The 20929-nt window shown below is 37.6% G+C and overlaps 1 protein-coding gene across 1 annotated transcript in view; it reads left to right on the top strand.

Moving 5' to 3' along the window:
* The window catches only part of lrmda (leucine rich melanocyte differentiation associated), a 1173034-nt gene that overhangs the window by 508913 nt on the left and 643192 nt on the right, over positions 1-20929 (top strand). The window lies entirely within an intron of this gene.

Genomic DNA, 20929 nt, shown 5'->3' with positions numbered 1-20929 from the left:
AAATGAGGACAAACACATCCAGCAAGGAGTTGGTGTAAGAACTGTCATTGCTTTTATTTAAAATTAATCCAGAACAAAGTGAAAGTAGGGCAGTAATTCAAACTATTCAAACTAAAAAATAAATAATTCCATAAAACAAGTGCTGAAGTAAGGTTAAAAAGTCTACTAAATAAGCCATAAATAATCCATAAAATCAAGGGTAAAATCATAGGCAGGAGGCTATTCCTTACAAGTGCATAAGCCCAATGCTTGCTTCCAAAACACAAAGTCACCTCCGTTTATCCTGTCCGGACCTTGCATCCAGAGGAGATATCCTTCTAACAGGTGAAGTCTACCCTAAATACCTGGCTTGGCTTTGGGGTACCGCACTGAGCCACACCCACGTCTCCCGCCACCAGTTATTTGGCATCTGTGGGAGACACCTTATCACGGGCCGCTCCTACTCCTAAGTATCGCTCAATAGGAGCCCCACTTCTTCAGCCCCAGGCTCCTTTCACTGATGCTCGCTCCCGACTACCTGCTCCCATTCCTCTTTAGCATGTGTTCTGCCATATCTTGCCTGTCACTCTCTGTTTCTTTCTTTCACTTTAACTTCCATTTGCTCCTTTTTGTTCTTTCCCTATTCATTTTGTCCTTTTTATCTCTGTTTTTCTCCTTCCTTCTACCTTTAAGGTTTCTTTATATGGCCTGATCTATGCAGATGTGACTCTCCGCCCACATGAGGTATGAATGAGGCACCTGACTGATCTACTCGCATTTGCACGTGAGTGCATGATCAGCAAAACACCACAAACAGTCCTTGAGCAGCGACGTCATGCACACAACTGAGCACTGTCAGGACACGATTATTTATTTAAAAAGCTGCACAGCACCACAGACCACTTATCAAAAGTTTCAGACCTCTGTATATTGTAACGATGTCTAATGATTTGACTTCCTTTTAGTATAATTTTACATCGTTCACAAATCATTCCAGCTATAGATTGTGAATGTGACCAGGTTTGCAATGATTCTGTCAACTCCAGTGTACATTTTAATCAAAATCATTTAACTAATCTTTATATATAGTCTTCATTTGGATCTTGATCTTTGTTTGTCCGCGAATTCCACGCATGCGTAGACCACCTTCCAGTTTAGTACGTTGTTGTTACTCACGGATGTCAACAATGTGCTGGAATAATGAAAGGTGTGGTGGACAGTGTTACGCTGGTTAGCTCCTGAGGCCTGGTTAGAGAATGAGATTGCCGAAGATAAAAGGTACGTGCCTATGTAACATATGAATGAAAGAAAGACAGTGGGTAAAATGAATGACAACGTAACAGCACGTTCCGGAAATTATTATTGTTACGTTGTAGCCGGCGAGTGCTGCGCGTCTCACAGTTGTACCGTGGCTTGCTCACATGTCAGTGAAGTGATCCCTATTTATGCTTTAAAGAGCCTGGATACCTATGTGTCCCCCTTTTATAACCATTGCTCCGTGTATATTGCCTTACTCTTTGGATTGCCACAAAGCAACCTGCGAGATTGGAGAAAGTTTGAGAAGAGATCGTGAGAGGAAACGACAACATCGTGAAAACGAGATGGACTGTGAACGGAGAGAAGCAGAAATGCTCCTATACCACCACATAATTACTATTCGGACAGTGATTCCGAGTAGGCCGTTCCTATCGAATCAATGTCCAAGGGTTTTCTTTTGTAATTTTGTTTCCCTTATAAAAAATCATAATGCTGTGTGACGAAGGGCCCAGTTCACGACTGGCAGCCGCATTTAAACAGGGAGCCCTTCACAGACAACTTTAACACGTGCAACGTAGTTGGGCGCACATGGCTAGTAGTGTAGTAATTATTGAAAAAATAACTTTGTGAAATAACGTAATACATTTTTTTGAGTGTCAGAAATAAGGTTTCATACAAAGCAGCATTGTGCAAAAAGTAGGATTTAAACAGGTGATGAGCAAACCCTGCTGAGTTTCCTTTTCCTCGAATTCTGGGAAGTCACAAAAATGTTTGTGAATTCCACCGAACTCCACAGAATGCATTGAAGTCAATGAGAAAAGGAGGAACTGAACCAGTTTTGAAAGGATTATAATGGTGAAATTGTCTTTTAATTGGCCCAGTGGGCTAGGGAGAAGTCAGCCAATTATGCTGGACCGATTTTTGTCGTCAAATATGTGATCATTAATAATAATTATTATTATTCATCCATCCATCCATTTTCCAACCCGCTGAATCTGAACACAGGGTCACGGGGGTCTGCTGGAGCCAATCCCAGCCAACACAGGGCACAAGGCAGGAACCAATCCCGGGCAGGGTGCCAACCCACCGCAGATTATTATTATTCTTTACATTTATATAGTGCTTTTCTCACTACTCAAAGCTCTTTCCACTCAGGGAGGACCCAAGACGTGAACCCATGATCTCCTTTACTGCGAGGCAGCAGCGCTACCACTGTACCATTTTGTGCTTGCATGAAAGGTCTATACATGGCTACTACAGCTCTGCATTGTTATGCTGGCCTTGCAAAGCATCATGGGGCACTTAGAAAAAAGTGTTTGCCTATGTTACACCGAAACTTTTCAGGAAAATATGCAGTGAACAAGATCACCAGTGAACACAGAATATTCACTGTCCAAAACGCTTGGCCAATTTTGCCTCTCAACGCTAGCTAAAGTTATAATCCAAGGTTAATTCATCCTTAATTACTCAAAGAGAGAGTGGCACTTGTTAAGGTTATTCATTTGAAATAAATGACTTCATAATGGTACAGAAAAGGAAATAGTCTACCCAAGAAAATCTATAATGGAAGTGTTAAAATACGGACACATTTTCACAACATGCTATGTTGTTAGAAATTAAGAAAGAGTTGTGTTATCTTTTTTTCTATGTGCTGGTGCTGTTCTCAATTAGATCTACCCATGATGAATTTATTAGTACCAGGAAAAAAAACTGTAAACCACCTTAAACAGAGAGAGATCATTAACAAACTGAAGAAAAAAAAGTGAAAAATAATTAAGATAGGAATGTGTACAAAATTTTAAACTGTTTTTTTTCTTTCATTTTACCACAAAGTAAACATAGACTATATTAGAAGCTAGACTTATATATTGGAATTGATGCAAATTTTTTGCACATCAGAACTGATATTTTCAATCCATACACGGTAAGATAATTGGTAACATCATAGAGCAGTTGTAAGTGATAAAAGGCTCCATACCTACATTTTTTAAGCAAAGTGAGAAAGTTAGTAATAATTCTTAATGATAACTATAACTATAAAAAATATGTTTAACCTTGAATTCAAACTAACCTTGAGTGAAGCATAGCTTATAGGTAACTGCATGTCCATCTTAGATATGTCTGATAACAGATTCTCTGCTGCTTTTTTTGGGTTGTGCTGGTAGAAGATATTTTTTATCAGTTGTTTTTGTGAGAGTTCAGAGATTGCCAAATTTGACAATCTGTTGCTGAAGCATACGTTATCATTTTCCTAAAATGCCACCAATGTGTTATCACAATACAAACTACCTTCAGTGGAGTTTACTTAGTCAGGTGCTGGTTCTCTCTGCCATTAATTTATCTTATGTATATTAACACTGTGCAAAATATCAACAACTGCTGAGGCCTTCACACTTTTAGCAAACATTAGCCTGTATCCACATTATCTGTCGTCATCATTATGCTGCCATCTTCACATTGCTGAGAGTCAGACACCGGAGAACTTGTAATTGTTGTTGAGCTTTATATTTTTTAACAAATTAGACAATAACTTTTCACCTGCGGTGAAATTTGCTTAGCGTTGTGCCAGTCACATACTGTAGCTGTGAGGTATGTCACTATTTATCTACCAGTGCTAGCGACTAGAGTTTTTGTTTTCCTCTCTTCATCTCGCCATATTAAAATCACAGTCTTAATGGACTTTCTATTGTTTTCTTCAATCAAAGTGTTTAATTATGTTTGTTGTATGTAAATATCATATGGTTTGGTTAAGTTTAGTATAGTATGATTTGTTTTTCTCTCTGTTTTAATAAACCTGTGTCTTTATGTGTACTCATTATGTAATTATTAATTTCTAAAGTTTGTATTTCCATTTTTCTTGAGAACTTGTCACAGTGCTCTGCATCTGCACTCAATAAAGAGCACCATATATAAATAAAAAAATAGAATTGAATTGAATTTAGCAGTTTGCTTTGGATTTATGTAGGTGCTCTAAATCTTTACGTAATGAATAGTGATATACAAAAATTTAAGTTTATCCTTATATAATTACTTCCCATATCAGACACTTCCTAACTGTTGAATCATACTCATTTCTGAATAGCATTATAAAACAGTCTTTAAATGAAAGCGGATGAGTGATATAACCTGCTCACTTTGGGCATCACAAGTAGGTATACTAATGTAGAGTGCATGCTGTACTCTATTATTAATTTCCCAGGCTGTAGACTTTTGTCGTAAAATCTTAGTAGAATTCGATATGTCACATAAAAATCTTTACGTCATACTCTGTATTCTCTATGAATGGAAACTTAGTGTGTAATTTGATATACTTACTTCAGGCATCCTTGTTGCTTTCTTTTGGACACATTCTGCTTAAACTTTGGAATACCTGTCAAGCCATCATGATACAGTGTTGCTTTATCAGGATACGGTGTTAAACTGAGCATGTCTTCTAGGTTCTTCGGTAAAATTTACAATGCAGTAGCCAAAGGACCCTTTTTAAATATTTATGCTAAACGTGTAATTCTTGTGCTTGTTATTTTCCATCTGTAACTCCTCCTAAATCACTGAATCATTAAGTTCATTTTAGATCAAGCTGTCAGTGGATTCAGTTTTACATAGTATGTCATAAGTTACACATGCAGGGCATACATCTGAGGACACCATTTCAGTGTTTATGTTATTTCAATATACTGTCTGCTTATCTCTGTAACCGTGCATTCCATATCTGCATTATTTTCAGCAATCTAATGTATGGCGCATTGTCTATATTTATTGGAACACAGGAACAGCATTACAAGAAGAGGCCGATTATTCCAACCAATGTCACTGAATACTCACCCTGCCACTGGTAAGACTGAGTAGTTGAAAATTTTCAAGCATTTCCCAAATATGTTGCATACTGTACAGCCGAGAACTGATGTGAACTAAGACCAAACTATATTGCAGGATCCATTATCAGTTAAGTAGAAAAAAAAGTTTGACTGTCACAGTTCTAAAAACCATGGTCAACTGGCCATCTTCTCTCTTCTAGGCATTCGACAGTGTTACATAAGCATGGCCTAGGCATTCAAATAAGAAGACAGAATCCTTTTACCGTTCGATTTATTTTTGGATTGCAAGCCAGTGGAGAGGAAAAACATTTTGTTGTAGAGCAACTCTAGTAGCTTTGTTATGGAATACATTAAGTCATTTGTAACACAAATTATATACTTGGCAGCATACTGAAAAAAATAATCACATATTTTCAAAGTATTTAAATTCTTAGTCTCATCCTGCTCCATGTACTGTAAATATTGTAAAACTGACTTTACCAATGAATGATGAATTACTGAATTTGCATTTCTCCAAGCTCCCAAGAAGTCACATTTTGGTCCTAGGTGCCACACCACACATACTGTATCAGAGCACAGGTCGTACACAGGCAGGTGCTGGTACAATAATATGGCTGTCTACGCCTTAAGTTCATTATTGTGCTTCCTGTTTTTCTTTGAAGCTTACCTCATTCCCAGCTTCCTTAATACACTTTAGGGGTACAGGAGGCTGGAGCCTATTCCAGTAGCACTGGGTTCAAAGCAAGGTGCCAACCCTTCACACTTAAACTCACACAAGGCCAGTTCACTCCTGCTAGTTAACCTAAACTGCACATGTTTGGAAATGAGGGAGGAAAACCAGAGTACCCATTGGAAAACATTTAAAGACATAGAGACAGCATGCAAACTCCCCACAGCCAACTTCTAGGTGTAGGAATCAAAGCCCATTATGCTGGATCCAGGAGGCAGAAGAACTTTCTAGTGTACCAGTGTGATACCCCTTCTTTTGAAGCTTATTTATAAATTTATAGAAAAAAAAATTCCATGCACAGTTGAAATTGGGATTTCAGTGAAAACAAGAGAAGAAAACCCTCCTGGTTGAGATTCTCTGTGTATAAATACTGTATGGAAAAGTGTATAGCTAAAATTTAAGTATATACTTCATATAGAGTGTGTGTGGTGTGTCAATATATACAGTTAGGTCCATAAATATTTGGACAGAGACAACTTTTTTCTAATTTTGTTTCTGTACATTACCACAATGAATTTTAAATGAAACAACTCAGATGCAGTTGAAGTGCAGACTTTCAGCTTTAATTCAGTGGGGTGAACAAAAGGATTGCATAAAAATGTGAGGCAACTAAAGTATTTTTTTAACACAATCCCTTCATTTCAGGGGCTCAAAAGTAATTGGACAATTGGCTCAAAGACTATTTCATGGACAGATGTGTGCAAGTCCGTCGTGATTTCATTATCAATTAAGCAGATAAAAGGCCTGGAGTTGATTTGAGGTGTGGTGCTTGCATGTGGAAGATTTTGCTGTGAACAGACAACATGCGGTCAAAGGAGCTCTCCATGCAGGTGAAAGAAGCCATCCTTAAGCCGCTAAAACAGAAAAAACCCATCTGAGAAATTACTACAATATTATGAGTGGCAAAATCTATAGTTTGGTACATCCTGAGAAAGAAAGCAAGTACTGGTGAACTCAGCAACGCAAAAAGACCTGGACGTCCACAGAAGACAACAGTGGTGGATGATCGCAGAATCATTTCCATGGTGAAGAGAAACCCCTTCACAACAGCCAACCAAGTGAACAACACTCTCCAGGGGGTAGGCATATCAATATCCAAGTCTACCATAAAGAGACGACTGCGTGAAAGTAAATACAGAGGATGCACTGCAAGGTACAAGCCACTCATACTGTAAGCCTCAAGAGGCTAGTTTGGACTTTGCTAAAGAATGTCTAAAAAAGCCAGCACAGTTCTGGAAAAACATTCTTTGGACAGATGAAACCAAGATCAACCTCTACCAGAATGATGGCAAGAAAAAAGTATGGAGAAGGCATGGAACAGCTCATTATCCAAAGCATACCACATCATCTGTAAAACACGGTGGAGGCAGTGTGATGGCTTGGGCGTGCATGGCTGCCAGTGGCACTGGGACACTAGTGTTTATTGATGATGTGACACAGGACAGAAGCAGCCGAATGAATTCTGAGGTGTTCAGAGACATACTGTCTGCTCAAATCCAGCTAAATGCAGTCAAATTGATTTGGCGGCGTTTCAGGATACAGATGGACAATGACCCAAAACATACAGCCAAAGCAACCCAGGAGTTTATTAAAGCAAAGAAGTGGAAAATTCTTGAATGGCCAAGTCAGTCACCTGATCTTAACCCAATTGAGCATGCATTTCACTTGTTGAAGACTAAACTTCAGACAGAAAGGCCCACAAACAAACAGCAACTGAAAGCTGCTGCAGTAAAGGCCTGGCAGAGCATTAAAAAGGAGGAAACCCAGCATCTGGTGATGTCCATGAGTTCAAGACTTCAGGCTGTCATTGCCAGCAAAGGGTTTTCAACCAAGTATTAGAAATGAACCTTTTATTTCCAGTTATTTAATTACTTTTGAGCCCCTGAAATGAAGGGATTGTGTTAAAAAAATGCTTTAGTTGCCTCACATTTTTATGCAATCGTTTTGTTCACCCCACTAAATTAAAGCTGAAAGTCTGCACTTCAACTGCATCTGAGTTGTTTCATTTAAAATTCATTGTTGTAATGTACAGAACCAAAATTAGAAAAAAGTTGTCTCTGTCCAAATATTTATGGACCTAACTGTATATATATATATATATATATATATATATATATTTATACAGGTATATACTATATATATATTTATACAGGTATATACTATATATATATATATATATATATATATATATATATATATATATATATATATAATATTTTGTCACAAAAACAGTCAACAGACTTCAAAAATGTTTGGGGCAGCCACCCTTATATTATGCCCTGGCTGCAAATGGGTATTTTGGTTCAGTTGTTCACAGATTGGAGTCCAAAGGAGAACTGATTTAAGAGTGCAAATATGGCGGTTTTAAAGGTCAGGACAGGAAGTGACGGCATCGGGACCAGGAAGTGACATCATCAATAGTGTCGGAACCGGAAATGGTGTCTTCAGGACCGTAAAGTGACACCATCAATTGCGCCAGTACCGGAAGTGATGTCATCAATGGCGCCAGGACCTAGCGGGATTTCCTGTGGATGGTCTGCAGAGGATTGAGAGAGAAAGTCAATGCAATTCGCCCCAGGTCTGGCGTGGTACTACTATTATTCATGCCCTTTTGCTGTCTCCCAATCGCACGTGTGTGAGTAAATTTACATTTAATATTATGAAAGGGTGGAGGTGCATATTTTTGGCCTAAAACAAAAATGAACCAGACTTCTACAAAGTACAGTAAACACACAATCACAACCACATATTCCAAAATATTGTAATTCAGTAAAAAATAGAAATAATGACAAAGAGAAAAACTGCCTCAATGAATTTAATACACAGTGAATAGGAACAAAGGCGGCACGGTGGCGCAGTGGGTAGCGCTGCTGCCTCGCAGTTGGGAGACCTGGGGACCTGGGTTCACTTCCCGGGTCCTCCCTGCGTGGAGTTTGCATGTTCTCCCCGTGTCTGTGTGGGTTTCCTCCGGGTGCTCCGGTTTCCTCCCACAGTCCAAAGACATGCAGGTTAGGTGGATTGGCGGTACTAAATTGGCCCTAGTGTGTGCTTGGTGTGTGTGTTTGTTTATGTGTGTCCTGTGGTGGTTTGACACCCTGCCCGGGATTGGTTCCTGCCTTGTGCCCTGTGTTGGCTGGGATTGGCTCCAGCAGACCCCCGTGACCCTGTAGTTAGGATATAGCGGGTTGGATAATGGATGGGTGGATGAATAGGAACATTTATCCAAAAATTACTTAAGATTTTTTTTTTAATTCTTTTAAAACTAAAGTGAGAATATACTTTACTTAATAATAATATTATTCCCCATCGTTGGAGGTGAAGAAGCTGTTGTTCGGTTATAAATTGATTTGAAGCATTAATTATTTTATAAAAATGGATTGAATCATTATCGTCTATTTAAATTATATTAATACACTACAGTTAAATTGCAAATCCAACAGTGCCCACCCTCTACTTAGCATGAAGCACTTTTGGATAATGCATTAATGAGTAAAATTATTTGAATTTTAAAAGGATGTGCTTATCCTTTTACAGGATCTTACTATATTCAAGGTTTCTTTCATTATATGCATTGAAGTGACTCTTAAAAGGTAATTTTGTTGCTTTGTTCTTCTGCAAAACTTAATAGTCATCTAGTCTTAAGAGTAAATTAATAATGTGGTTTAAGATTCAGCACTGCGCTGTTTGAAATCAGCTGAAATGATATCCTATTACATAGCTTTTCTTTATTGAGGTTTTTTTTTCTCATCTTATAACTCAATTTTTCCATCTCAACATATATAGGTAGTCCTCATTGTCTTGAATATGCCTTAGTTTCTTTAAGTAAATTTAACAGAAATATTGACCAAGGAGAAAAGGTGACAATGGTGAGTGAAGAGCACTTTAGCTCTCCTCACTGTTTACATGAGCACCAGCATCCTGGATTGGAATCCTGCGTCTTGGCCGCTCTCACTGTGGAGTGTGCACTTCCCTCTAATGTACAGTAAGTGTGACTTAACTGGTGACATTAAATGTGGCCGTGTGCATGTGGGAGCCCAGTGAAGGACTGGCGTCCTTTTCAGGGGTGACTCCTGGACAGACTTTTTTTGTCACATTTTATTGCTGAGGGGTGTTTATACCTTTCATCATCCTCCTCTTCCTCCTCCTTACCTCCCTCTCTTCCTTTTACCTGCAAAAAGAAAAAAAAACTACCTACTGTATGCTGCTGTTCTGTGTATGATGGATTAGAAAAAATGCTTATAAAAAGTAAATATCTTCTCTAAAAGTATTTTAAGTGATCTCACTCAATGTTTTTGTGGCCTTTTATTATGTACTGTATGTTGATGTTTTGCATGTTTATCTAACCTGCATAGGGTACCAAATATTAGAGAAATAACCAACGTAAATGCTTAAATTCGGTATATTTCAAGTCAAAGATTTTTCTTTACAATCATGTTGTACATTAAAGGAATACCTTATGCAAAAATTATATTCTTTATATGTTACTTAGCATGTGCAATATGTAATGATGGTCAAGTAAATGCTTTTATCCCGTATTTTCAGATAGCAAAGTTTCTGATAGAATAAACATCTATCATGACCATTTCTAGACAAGAGCAAACAATATCAAAAAATTTCACATTACTTATGTCACATCCAGTCGTATGCTCACAGCGGACCAAACACAACCATTCCTGCTAAAGGTTTGTTAATTAAATCACTTCTGGAAAATACTTTCATTAACTAAAACGGAACAACGCAGACGCAAATGAGAATCTGAATTGAAGTCCTGCCTGCCCCCTCATTCACTGCTCATGAATACAGCTTATTCATTGGGTAACATTGCGTTTTTCATGATAAATACAGCTCGCTAAGAGATATGTACAAATAAAAATTAAAAGTTAAAGAAAGGCGAGAACATATGCTATCCGGGAGAGCACATGTCTCAGACTTGTGCATATCTGAGATATTTCAAGAAACAGAAGATCAATTCAAAATCACAGCCTGCCACTAAATAATCCCATGGTACTCCAGTTATGGATATGAATATACATGTAACAATATGAGGCAGGTCTACAATTGAAAATACCCGTTCACGTCTGAGCATGTTCCATTGCTTGAACTTTTATGTGTTGCATATTGGTCAAACATGCAAGGAAGGCGTTTGCTGTGCTCTGTATCAATGATAATACTCCAGCTACTACTTAACATGCCTTTTGGATGCCCACAGAACAGCATCCCCTAAATAAAACCTTGCTGACCAACCAGTAGTATCCTTTCATTATTATTTCAGAATCGAGCATGTTTCTGATGTTTAATCCTTCCTATAAGGGTTATGACATTTGGCAGCATTTATGTATGTTTTGATGCTTTAAGAGACAGTCACCACAGCTACTAACAAAGGAAAAATAACTTGTGTGTTGTCTATTATCTATGCTTCATAGCGCATATTAGATACTACATCTGCATTACACATGGTGAACAGTGTGTGGCTGAAATGTTGCATCTCCTACTATCTTTTCTATTTACTCTGTTTTCAGCATAGCAGTAACCTTCACCTATTTTGCCCTGGACACTATAAACTCTAGTAAGAATAAAAAAGTATATATATGTATTATTAAATATAAAATTATATGCTGTATATGTGTAGCTTAAGGCAAGTATCAGTTACATTGTAGTTCTTAAAATATAATTTCTCAAAAGTGCAGTTCTTTAATAAAGCAGTTTTGTAGCTGATATCATGTGTTGTGTCATCACAGCACAATGTTATTAACTGAGGACAAAATGTGTTGGTAGTATCTTTTGTTATACTGTCTTCATTATTAAGGAAAAGCTATTGTTAACGTGAAATGCCTTTGATAGGTAGAGGTACATTGTTCTTGTATTGTTGGCTCTGATTATAAGGGGGATAATATGCAGTTCCTGTCTTTTATGTCTATCAGTAATACATAAATAAAGAGTTGAGGTAAAATGATGACTGTATGTTGGCAGCAGATTAAACGGCCTTCTGTAAAGTCCATTAGTAATTCTCATATTTTAAATGCACAGTACTCACAGAGTCTACAGCATTTAATCTCTTTTCAAAAATAAGAGTAAGGTCAGCTGGGAGAACCTCATTTTTTTCCCCTCAGAGTGATAGGCCTAGGTTTTTCCAAGGCAGTGCATTTGTCTGTCAGAACTCTTGGCTGGCGTAGTGATTTAGTTTCCGTCAGATGATGCTTGTGTCCGGTTGATGATACTGCCTCGCTGGATATGGGGAAATTTGTTACCTTTAGCTTTGACAGCAAGATAATTGCTGATGGTTAACAGAACTGTGTGGAATCCGAGGATTTCAGAAGCACATGTAATAGGATCTATTTTGTCGGATTACTCTTCATTCTTAACGTGTTTTTAAATCTTTCATTTTTTTTGGGTGGGGGGGTGCAGCAGATTGTGGTGGGGTGTTTGGTATATTGTTTGATTATTTTACTTTCCTTCCTTGCAGCTGGTAATGTCTTGTTTGAAGTTTTAAAATCATGGGCATCGTTATTCCACAGCACACATGGTGATGCAGTGGTTAGTGCTGATGCCTCACAGCTGCGGTTTTCTTGGTTTGAATTCCCACCTGGTCATTGTCTGTGCGGAGTTTTCAAATTCCCCGTGTGTCAGCATGGGTTTTCCTCTAGTCCCCCCAGTTTTCCCTCTCATATCTAAAAGGCATGTGTGTTTGTGGTAAGCAAAGTGTTAGGCCTGAAGTGTTTTCTTGTGAGTAAGTGTGTAATGTGGTGAATTAGCTTCTGACTTGTACCTGCTGCTGTTGGCACAGGCTGTGGCCCCTAGTCCTTGACGTGGTTAAATGGGTTCAATTATTGATGGATTTTATGATTATACACACCTCATTTTAATCTGTTCTCTTAAAATCAAAGCCTTCATTTTTCTGTGGTTGGTTGTTACACACTCGAATGTCATAAATAGCAGCCCAGATAGAGTTTACATACACGCCATTATCATTGCTATTATTGAGAGTATAATACAATCCCTTCCCTTGCTGCTAATGGCAGAAGGCAGGCCAACTTAGTTCCACTCATATAAATGAAAAGTAAGAAGAAGCTTTTACAATGGGCTGAGAAGAGCTATCATTTCCTTGTGTGATGAATCTTGATTTCTGCCAATTTGAACGGATTTGTTCTGTGGGGAAATAGCATTCCTGGTCATCATTAGATTTATTTAAAAAAAAGAAGTTTATGTCACAATGATTCTTCTATGTTAAGTAAATACTATGTTGCCTGCTGTTCCTTTGCCTACTACACCATTTGCTCATTCAAAAATGTTATTTGTCATATTCTTTGTATCCATATTTGTTCTCCTTTATATTGAAGTTGGTGGTCTTCAGGTGTTTTTCCTGAATGAGGTGAATGCAAGAAAAGGAAATTATCCAGTGTGGGTCCACCAAAAAATTGGACCAATGCCATAGTGTATTAGTTTAATTTTCTTACCCTCCATGGAGATTGAGAGATGTGAGAAGTAAAATTTTTAAAGGTGGGCATTATTTTATTTATCAGACAAAACTGTTCTTTCAAGTAGAAGATGTTCCATCATTTGCTCATTTAAAACTCTTATCTCAGCCCTCCACTTGTACATCCTTCTCTAGTTTACCCGATGCATTTCATTTCCAAACGTATGTGGAGATACCCAGCTTGTTTTGATTTTCCACTTTACAATGATGGCTGCATTTTGTGTGGGATAATATCATGGAACTTGGTACTCTTTGTCTTTTTCGGTTTTCGAGTTACTAAAGTGGTCTTTCTAACTCTGCTGCGTAATTCTGATTACTGTGTCTTTGTTGATGAAACCAACCACTTCCTGTCAAATAGTTTTCTTTTATTTCAGAACAACTTGTGACAGATTGAAAATATGAAGAAAACCTTTGTCTTTCTGCACCATGAGTTTTTAAATTTATTTGTTCAGACAGAGATGTATTAACCTGAGAGCTCATATTCTGTGTTTTGATAACTGATCTTACCTCTTTCACTTTTCAACATTACATGTCCATTTTCTGCTGTTTCTCAACTAAAGGGTCTACTAGCAATTTGATTTAACTGACTCTATGCAATTTTACCTTAAAATATATTTCAAGGAAATAGAAAGATGTATTTAGTGTCATTCTAAACAAAGAATGATAAGATGGCTACTCTGTATAAATGAACACAAAAGCGATATTTTCTTTTTAAACTTTATAATCAGTGTGAAGCTTCTGGTAATTGCCTGGCAGATGCTCTTCAGCCAGCAATAAATTCAGCATTTATGAGCTTCATCAGTCTATTTATCCTAGCCCTACATGTAAGGTTTAAGAGAGAACAACAGGACAGCATGCTTTCCATTTTTAAATCTACCGTAGATGCTTACTGTAGGTGCTCCACAGGTCGCATGCTACATGACATGACACAAATATGAAGTGGTACTTTGCTGCCTTGCAGATTCGGATACCTGGTCTAAATTAACTGTTCAGGTAGATTTTGTATATGCTAACCATGTTCAATCTAGGCTTACCTAGATACTCTAGTTTCTTCCAAACATTCCAAATATAGGCATTTTAGACCAATGGTGAAACTAAATAGGCCTATTGTACAGTATATGAGTGTTTTGCTATGTCTGCACTTGATGGATGTACTGGTTTGATTTTTTTTTTTTTTTAAGGTTACCACATTACGTCCAGCGATGCCTCATAAGTCATTTTGCAATTAAGAACGGATCATTCAAAGCTTCAGCTTCATGACTCTGTAGTTTGTTGCAGATTTTCATGACACTTTCTGTGAAGTGCTTTAATCTTTAATGCACTCCTCCTTAATTTCTCTTGTTGTCCTTGAGTATTCACTAACTGAAAGAACGCTCCAGGATCAATTTTTTTATGCCTCTGAGAATTTCGAAGACCTGAGTTAGATCGCCACGCAGCCTTATCTGCTCAAGACGGAAGAGGTGTAATTCTCTGAGTATCTCAGACTACGATTGTTCCTTTACTCACAGGATGAAGTTGGTTGCTCTTCTCTGCACAGCTTGTAGAGCTGCTATGTCTTTCTTTGCATCGTGGTGCTCAGAACTTCTCACAATACTCCAGGCGTGGTTTTACTGGCAAATTATAGCTCATGAGTAGCTGTTTCCGCATGTTTACTAGACAATGAGAATGTTTGCCAGCATAAGCCCTTAAATCCTTATTAATGGCTGCTTCCTGTAGGTCAGCATCAACCACCCTGAATTTATAATACATTTTTCTGTTGTCTCTGTGTATGATTTATTCTTCCATCCATCCATCCATCCATCCATCCATCCATCCATCCATCCATCCATCCATCCTACTCCCGTTTAGCCGAGGTCGGGTCACGGGGGCAGCAGCTTGAGCAGAGATGCCCAGACTTCTCTCTCCCCTGCCACTTCTTCTAGCTCTTTCAGGAGAATCCTGAGGCGTTCCCAGGCCATCCGGGAGACATAGTCCCTCCAGTGTGTCCTGGGTCTTCCCTGGGGCCTCCTCCCGGTTGGACGTGCCCGGAACACCACACCAGGGAGGCGTCCAGGAGTGCATCCTGATCAGATGCCCAAGCCACCTCATCTGACTCCTCTCGATGCGGAGGAGCAGCGGCTCTACTCTGAGCCCCTCCAGGATTACTGAGCTTCTCACCCTGTCTTTAAGGGAAAGCCCAGACACCCTACGGAGGAAACTCATTTCAGTCGCTTGTATTTGCGATCTCGTTCTTTCGGTCACTATCCATACCTTGTGACCATAGGCGAGGGTAGGAACATAGATCAACTGGTAAATTGAGAACTTTGCCTTACAGCTCAGCTCCTTTTTCACCACGACAGACAGATGCAGAGCCTGCATCACAGCGGACGCCGCACCGATCCACCTGTCAATCTCACGCTGCATTCTTCCCTCACTCGTGAACAAGATCCCGAGATACTTGAACCTCCACTTGGGGCAGGATCTCACCTCCTACCCTGAGAGGGCACTCCACCCTTTTCTGGCTGAGGAATGATTTATTCTTGGCTACATTAATCTTGATTTTCTAAGGTGTTGCCTAATTTTCAAGAGTGTATATGTTTTTGAATAATTTTAATACCTCTTTTGTGTTTGCTATTCTTCCAACATACAGTATGTTGCCTATCAGTTTCACAAGTTAATTAACTAATTCAGAGTCTATGTAATTATTACAAATTGTATCAATTTAATACTAGCTGCATGTGGTCTTCAGGACAAAAAACAACATGAAGACTTCCCAGCAGTTTTACTATATTCGTGAACCTAAAAATTACCCAGGGGAGGACATGGACCCACCTGCGCTTGCTGCCCCACTGGCTTTTGTAAGAAGACACTAGTGATACCATATTTAGCCCTGTTGCTGGCATATGAGTCCTATTAATCTTTGTCTCAGAAAAATACCTCCAGATAGACAAGGTTTTTAGTGAAACCTTCAAGCCATTTTCTCCATTGCTGAGGTGTTTCACGTGGACATTATTGAGCCACCATGTTTGCTTCGCTTCAACATTGTATCTCTTCATCTGTATCATTAGCACAATGTCGTTGTTGTGCGGTGCCATTTGCTGCACACAGCATTTTCGTAGTGAGAAGTGAGGTGCATGCAAACATGGAAAAAATTTAAGAGTGCATGCATGTGCCATCTAGTGGCTGTGGTTGAGCGTTGAGCAGAGCAGACTGCTCCATACACACATAGGTCTTTCATTTGTGAATGTTTTACATGTACAAATAATAGAAATATATAAATAATATAACTAGGAGTAACAGTCCATCTACATATCCCCGAGAGATTCCACTGATAGCTTCAACTCAAGTGGAGCCTTCTTCTCTTATCTGTACACTTTGTCTTTTGCCAAGTAAATAACTTAAAATTCAGTTTTGCAGGTTGTTTCTCGTGCCAGCGGTTTCTTTTCTTAAAATGAGTCTTCAGAGTGGAACCATATCAAAAGCTTTTCAAGTCTAAGTAAATGGCTTTGGTTTTGTCCACTATTCCAAAAAGTCTTAACAGATTGATTTGACAAGGTCTTTCTCTCAAGAACCCATGCAAGCTATTATTTATCAAGTTGTGTTCTAATTTATTTCTGATTATAGTTTCCATAACTAGAATCTGTAATTTCCATAAATGTAACATAATGAAGCCATGATATGCTTCAACTTCCAAGGACCTTGTAATCAACAGAAAATGCATTGGTGGGTTGACATAATCGAGAACACAAGTAAGTAAGTGCTACTGTCAGAGTGATTAAATGGCACCTGCCTCTACGGCCGACCCCTAACGTTTATTATAGATACCACAGTTCTACATTTTGGATGCTTCTGTAATTTAATTTTATTTTATTTCCCTTCTGTGTTATGGTGCATTATGAAATTCAGGAAGGCTACCCTAATTCTCAAAATTTCTCATGAAACTTGTATATTGTGTTGTGTGGAGCATGGTCATTTAAAAGATTTTCAGGTTGTAAGTTTATTTGTCTTTTAAATTTGGGGATCTTGTGCCTTTGGGACAAAGATCTGTCTGTCTGTCTATTGTTAAGCTTTTGTTCATGTGTTCTAAGTGTTAAAAAAATCTGTCTGTCTGTCTGTCAAGTAAGTATGACAGAGCAGTGACTCCATGTAGAAGTTATTAACATGACAAAATAAATAGAAAATAACTATCTTGCTAATTAAAATCTGCTGTATTCCTGCCTTCTTCATAAACCAAGGGCATCCAATCATAGATATTGTAACATTTTAGTATAAAAGTTATGTAAGTAGCATTTTTCCTGTCAGTACATATGAATATTTGCCTTGGCACAGTGTAAGAGTTTAGCACTCGAGTCCCTGTCTTCAAGATGCTCATTTGATAATGTTCTCCTCTCCATATTCGTGATTAATCCCCTGCCATGAACTATATTAACTTAGTGATTTCTTGCCTTCGTCTTGAACTCTTATTTGCATTGGCACTCATCCAAGCAAGCTTTTACCTACTTATTTAAATTGTGTTTAAATCATGTAATATTTATTTATTTCGGTTTAATCTGTAATTAATTTTATTTAATTACATGAGTAACTGTTAAACACTTTTAATAAAGCACCTAGAGATGTTTTTTAAAAGCAAAAAAATGATGTACAAATGTAAATAATTTACTATTTTACTTTTAATTTTAATGGATAAAGGCAAAAAAAATCTTTTCTTCGGTTACTTAACAAAAAAAAAACAAAAAACATTTAACTAAGAATTAACAGTTCTGTAAGATTTTGCTTCATAGCATTATGTAAAAGTTATTTTAACTGCAGTAAGTAGACATGAATAAGGAGAGGACATGCCATTCTTTCCCTTTATTTAATGAGAACTTCTTCCATGCTCAAGTCTACTGGCTTTCACTGACATTTAGTGATTTACAATTTGGTAGCAGTTTTTATGTGAACTACTTCAGTCCTCAAAGAAGCTATCTGGTTTTCTTCCAGAAGTGACAAAAGCACGGGGGAATTTATTTGAAAATACAAACTTAGTTTTCCAAGAATCTGCTGAAAGGAAATTGTGGAGGATTTATTTGTTACATTAAAACAAACCGTGGGTTTTATATTGTGAATCAATCATCCATCCAATTTTGAACCTGCTTAATCTAATCTCGGATTACGACTGTCAAGGTCCTGGCTCAGCAGCAATTCAGTGCAGTTGATTTTTGTATGGTGCTCTTCACAGAGTGTAGGATCAGAGCATTTTTACAAGTTCACAAGTAAATGCAGTTGCACACTTTATAAATTATTAACTGCATAATGCATACTTGTGAAATAAGATTAGTTTAAGGCAACGGGTACAAGACAGGAATCAACCTCGAATGAATCCTTAGTTAGATTCAAATAGTGAATCTTTCTTTTATAAAGTGCTATCAGAAGCCCACACCATCACCAGGCATGTTCTAGAGTTAACAACGGAAGATTCAGACATTGTCCTATGAGAATGTCTATTTACCAGCTATTATGTTGATGTTTACTTTTGAAACTTTTTTTTAACACTTTACCTTTTATTATGATAATTAAAACTGTTTAGTAGCATCCATAGTTAAGGAGGTTATATAAGAAAGACTGGTTTAATTAGTACCATATTATATAACAGTGGTATTATATTGAAGAGTAATACAGTAGCGGAGTGGCAAAAGGAGCTGCTTCACAGATACAGGGTCGTAGGGTTAAAATCTCAATCTGTGTATTGCTTGTATGAGTTTGCAGGTCTTCCCTGTGTCGTTGTGGGTTTCTTCTCCTGATGCACCAGTGAAGATCATTTGACAGCTCTAATTCTGAGAGTGTCCTGCAGTGAACTCGTGCCCCGTTCCATTGTTGTTTCCTGATATAATTGAACTACATGGGTTTATGCAGTGGATTCAGCATTCGACAAAATGCCATACTGTGGCATGATGATTAGTGAATATAAGTACCTTACCCCAAAATGTCTGTCTTCCTTACCTTAAATAACTACTTTACTTCAAAACTCTGTCTTCTTTACTTGAAAGATATCAGAACACATTTGTCATATTCTAGCAGCAACAAGTTGTATACAACATTTAATGCCTTATAATAACAGGTAATATAAGTAATGCATTCCATTACTTCTGCCCCCTCAATAATGGCAATACTAAACCAAAGTAAAGTGGCGAATGAACCTAAGATTCATTGCAATTTCTTCTGGCTCCTCTTGGGGTGTTTCTAGATGCTCACTAGCCATCCAAGCAAGCTCTGTCAGGTACATTCCCAATGCAAGGTATCCAAGGGACCTTCTTACTACATTAAGAACCTCCTTAATTGTCTCTTCTTCATCTAGAAAAACAATGTTACTAATCCTAAAGTCCCCTCTGATTGCTGAACTCTTCACCCTCTAATGCAGAGTGACTCATTTGGCCTACTTATACTCTTGATATTATTTTGTTTCAGTCACAAATTATTTGAGGAGTTAGCCCCCTCTTCCCTACCACAGTCTGGTAATTTACAAAGTATTTATTATTTTATTTACAAAGTAGTTATTTTTTGACATGTCATGGAGTCTCATAGGCAAAAAGTGCTATTGAAAATTAATATGCAGACATTACTGTTTAGATTAAGAGCTGATGCTGTTTCTAATTCAGTTTATTCCTCACAGGCTCTGAGGATTCACACACGTTTACACATATAATACAGTAACAGTAAAGTCTATAATTTTTTAACATTTACATGAATTAAATACAAATAAAATTACGCACAAAATAAAAGAAAATTCAAACCTCATTGGTCAGAATATAAAGAAAGTCATGCCAATATAAATTGCTTTTACCCGCAGAATTGAAATTTGACCAGTTGACAACACAGTAAAACAGTAAGCCCTGTTAACAGCATTCCTGGAGAAAATAAAATTCTTTGGGTTCCGCAGTTGTATATCATAGACAAATCTTCTGGGTTGCTGAGAGTGACATGCAAACTCCATGGATTTTGCTTTGTCTTGAGTAAAGCAAACATGGCAAAATGCATTGAAGTCGATGATGGGGAATTTGAAACTGAGCTAGTTTTGAATGGATTGTAATGCTACAGTGGTCTTTTAAGTTTCCATGGGGGCTAAGCAGAGGTGGGTAGAGTAGCCAAAAATTGTACTCAAGTAAAAGTAGCGTTACTTCAAAATAATTTGACTCAAGTAGAAGTAAAAAGTAGTCATCCAGAAAATTACTCAAGTAAGAGTAAAAAAGTATTTGGTGAAAACACTACTCAAGTACTGAGTAACTGTTTGATCATAATAAATAATTTATTTTTTAGAAATGTTGTAATAAGACAGACAAAAATATAAAATAATGTGCAAATTCTGCTATTTCCAAATAATAAAAAATGAGTACAAATAAATAACATCTTTACAAAATAAAGATGCACAAATAACACAAAGTTCCAAATCTCAGTTTTTCGCAACAAAGCTTTTTAAGCCAATACCTACAGTAAGTAACATGTACATATGTTTGAACAGTGCAAACTACTTACAAGATATACTGTACACTGACAGTATAATACTGCATATTCACTTGCCCTCCAAATAGCACAGCTGATAGAAAATAACATCAGAACAAGGCAGCTTGTGCACATACAAGAAGTCTCACTTTACCATGACTGTCTGTGCATATTTGGTTAAAACGTGTTTGTTCTTCACTCAGTGAAGTGATGGTTAGG

This window comes from Erpetoichthys calabaricus, chromosome 2, assembly GCF_900747795.2.
Source record: "Erpetoichthys calabaricus chromosome 2, fErpCal1.3, whole genome shotgun sequence".
NCBI lineage: Eukaryota > Metazoa > Chordata > Cladistia > Polypteriformes > Polypteridae > Erpetoichthys > Erpetoichthys calabaricus.
The sequence above is the reverse complement of the archived record's forward strand: the minus strand, read 5'-3'. Positions and strand labels throughout refer to the sequence as shown.